Below are 4,673 nucleotides of genomic sequence, written 5' to 3'. Positions count from 1 at the left end.
AAAAAATTCATAGAATGGAACATGGATTCTTGATTTTAGTGGAATTCTAACACTATATTCTACATAGCTGAGGGAGCAAGAATATTTAATCTCCTTACAAAACATCCTAGCTCTCCTCGAATATTCTATCTTGTACTACTATATTTCCAAGAAATTGGCCAACAATCATTGGAAAAAAAAGGCATATGGCATCTTGAACGGTGGTGTGGTTTGTTAGAATAGGATTTCTGATGTAAAATGGAATGAGATCCATTTTGCTAACAAGGCAAAACAACGTTATGGGCCGGGAACTTTAAATTCTTCTTTAAAAAATAAAAAAGATTCTCATTTTAGTTAAAACCATAAAATGGTAACGAGTTTTAAGTAGAGATGGTAATTTCCTTCGAACCCGTTGGAGGATTCGATATCCGACACGAATAGAAGAGGGTATGGAGGAATTTTTAGATTCGATTAAATAATTGAGTAATCGGGTATGGGTATTTTCGGGTTCGGGTATGGAGGCGGTTTGATATCATCCGACCCGAATACTCGTTTAAATTAATATATATGTATATATGTATATATATGTATATATATAATAATTATATTTGTTTATATTAAAGATTCATATAGTAATTATATTTATTTTTTCTATAAAGTTTATTTTGCAAATTTTTATCATTAATAATTTTTCTTATTGTTTATTTAAATAATTTTTTAAATATTCATAACTTCATTGAAACAACTTAAATTTGAAAAAATTCAATTGTATATGATAATAGGGTATTTGGGTAGGATATGAGTATCCGATAATCCGATGGGTATGAGGATGAGGAAGAAATTCAATACCCGATGGGTATGGGGATGGGTATGTGGATGAATTTAATAAATGGGTATGGGGATGGATGTATGAAATCCGACCCATACCCTACCCATTGTCATCCCTAGTTTTACGCCGGTTTCAAGTGAGTTTTGACAACTCGGTTTGTATATTTTAGATTTAACCCTTTTTTGTTTTTCGTAGAAAATAAAATATTGACATTTTATAATAAACATGATGAGACCATGCATGCATCGGCCATGTATCCATCAGAGCGCGAGAGGGTGTGGTTACGTTGGTTTTGAGACCGATGCGCTGCCTAGTTATGGGTTCGATTACATCTAGGGGTAGGTGTTCAAAGTGCTTACGGGAATTGGGATTGGGGCCAAGATATTTGTAGCCAAATTAATAAATACATTTTTATTGGGAATTTATAAGTCTAAACGATGTTGGTCCATCTCTGTTTATTTTATAATAATGCTCCATGAGTTGCGGAACCAAAATTTTAAATTAACTAAGTCTTGCCGCATCGTATTGAAGTTGTGTTGTTCGATTTTTTTTTTTAGAATCAAACTCATTAATGTTACATACATTGTTATCAATTTTTCAGGGTTTTTTTTAGCAAAATAACCTTGATACTGTTAAATTTTTTTTTAAAAAAAATTTAACATTCTCAAGTGTATTTGAAACACTTGAATACACCTTAGGAGAGTTAATTTTCGAAAACTTAGTTTGACCAATGTGATTTGTTAAAATTTTCTCAATTTTTTTAACCAATTCTTGTTCAACAGATGACCATAGTATTTAATTAGGATCAGATGTCTTTTTCCGACAATTTCCAGGTTCGACCGAAAATTGGAAGGGATAAGGGNTGAGTATCCGATAATCCGATGGGTATGAGGATGAGGAAGAAATTCAATACCCGATGGGTATGGGGATGGGTATGTGGATGAATTTAATAAATGGGTATGGGGATGGATGTATGAAATCCGACCCATACCCTACCCATTGTCATCCCTAGTTTTACGCCGGTTTCAAGTGAGTTTTGACAACTCGGTTTGTATATTTTAGATTTAACCCTTTTTTGTTTTTCGTAGAAAATAAAATATTGACATTTTATAATAAACATGATGAGACCATGCATGCATCGGCCATGTATCCATCAGAGCGCGAGAGGGTGTGGTTACGTTGGTTTTGAGACCGATGCGCTGCCTAGTTATGGGTTCGATTACATCTAGGGGTAGGTGTTCAAAGTGCTTACGGGAATTGGGATTGGGCCAAGATATTTGTAGCCAAATTAATAAATACATTTTTATTGGGAATTTATAAGTCTAAACGATGTTGGTCCATCTCTGTTTATTTTATAATAATGCTCCATGAGTTGCGGAACCAAAATTTTAAATTAACTAAGTCTTGCCGCATCGTATTGAAGTTGTGTTGTTCGATTTTTTTTTTTAGAATCAAACTCATTAATGTTACATACATTGTTATCAATTTTTCAGGGTTTTTTTTAGCAAAATAACCTTGATACTGTTAAATTTTTTTTTAAAAAAAATTTAACATTCTCAAGTGTATTTGAAACACTTGAATACACCTTAGGAGAGTTAATTTTCGAAAACTTAGTTTGACCAATGTGATTTGTTAAAATTTTCTCAATTTTTTTAACCAATTCTTGTTCAACAGATGACCATAGTATTTAATTAGGATCAGATGTCTTTTTCCGACAATTTCCAGGTTCGACCGAAAATTGGAAGGGATAAGGGGTGAGGGGAATGGGGTTGTGGGATTAGGATTGACTTGTTCTATTTTTATCATGTGATCATCTCGTGTAAAAAATGCACAGCATCAAGTGCTGTATTTTCAACACAGTAGAGGATCCAAATCAAATTTTTATACATAGAAGTGGATGCAAACATGATATGATCATATATATTTTTAATGCTCAAATGTTATTTTAATTATAATATTTATTTTTATCGTCTATCATTTCAATATTTAACAATCACATGTTTTTAAACATAATTTAATAATGAAAATGTATTTATTCTATCACATATTAATAATATATTTATAAAAATAGTCTTCTTTATATAAAATAAATAATTAATATCGTAAAATACATTTTCTTAATCTTTTCTCTACTTCCCAATAAAATATTACAACTTAGAGAAATGATAACCACTTTCCAAAATAATTGAATTAAAATTATTTCATCAGCATTTTTTATTTTCTTAATAAATAATTGACGGTAATGATAATGATAATGATAATAATAATAATAATAATATGATATTAATATGTTACATAAATGAACATATTGATAAATAATATAATTTGATATCGTTTGATTTGTTCGATGATATAAATGAATAATAAACTTATATGAAAATAAAAATATTTGATATGATATCGTCAGTTGATTGGTCTCTTTAATTGTATTGACCAAAATACTCTTCGTTTTGTACTAGAATTACAACATCATCCATATTTCCATCTCTATCAACGCTACTACCGTTGCCGTGGGTTGTTGGTATTTCAAAATTAGGCAAAGGAAAAACAATAAATTATTGGTGAACTATGAAGAGGTAAACCGATGCTCTCCACTTGCCTCGTTTTTGGGTTAAGTTTTTTGTTTGGAGATTTAGACAAAAATATTTTGTAACTGAAATCGCTACCGATACTTGGTGATTTTGTGTATCGTCAAATAGTTTTCTTAAAGACTTTAAGAAAAAAGATTATAGCATTGCAAAACATGTTGACATAGCACATCACGTGTCAAACAATTATTTTATGGGCATGACCGACAAAATTTCTTCCCCCTCCTCTCGCAACCTTCAAAATTGTGGTGGGAAATCAATTGAGTTGACATTGTGGAATAAGAATTAAAAAGAAAAAAGCTAAAGAAGGATAGGTATTATAGTATTAATTTCAGTGATTATCATGATAACTGTTGGAATTAAGATGTCATTGTGAATACCCAAAATTTTACTATACAAAGAGACAAAGTATCAAGTTGATTTTAATTTTACATTGAAGATGAATTATGTCATGGAGGAGAAAAGTCTAAAGTCACATTGGTGATTACATGCCATAAATCATGCAACATTTGGCATGGATGGGAAAGGCCTAGAGTTACATTGGTGCCTATAAATAGTGTCAAAGGAATGAGTGAAATCACACCAAAACAACATTAAAATTTATCTCCAAAAGTTGTAATTTTCGAGTACAAAAATTCTGCCTAATTTCAGAAAGTTTTTCTCATTGTTTTAATCGTACAAATCCGATCTCCACCATTCAGAATACACCAACACGTGTTTTGAGCAACATATCCAAAATTCAGATCGATCCGACGGTTCAATTAGGTGCAAATATTTTTGCAAGGTGACTTGTTTTTCAGTGTCAAGCTCTAACTTGTTCATTTCAAGATTTTTGGAACAATCTTCCAAGTAAGTGGGTTTTTGCTATACTTTTACGTACACTTGTATTTCATAAGTGTACTACTTGATATATATATCGACATACTTTTTCTTTGTAAGTATGCCCACATTTGCTTAAAAATACATTATGTATGTTTCTTGAAATTCGATCGTCATGATATATTCGTTCCTATTTGTTATGAAAATCCTTGAACAATTTGTTGTTTGATATTAGTTATAATATTTGAAAGCATGTTTGAAATCTTTGAAATGCACTGTAATGATTCGAATTAGAAATGGAAAGAAAATTCCGATACTTGATATGTTTTGACCTGATGCGGTGGGATATAATAACCGTTCTTTTGGCCTCGTCTCTTAGAAGAGTAACATATAGGGGACTGATTAGTATCCCTTGAAAATGAGATTATTTTCAGTGCTATGTTTGTATTTAGCTCGTA

Source organism: Primulina huaijiensis, chromosome 1 (assembly GCF_012295235.1).
Source record: "Primulina huaijiensis isolate GDHJ02 chromosome 1, ASM1229523v2, whole genome shotgun sequence".
Taxonomy (NCBI): Eukaryota; Viridiplantae; Streptophyta; class Magnoliopsida; order Lamiales; family Gesneriaceae; genus Primulina; species Primulina huaijiensis.
This window is presented reverse-complemented; position numbering follows the sequence as displayed.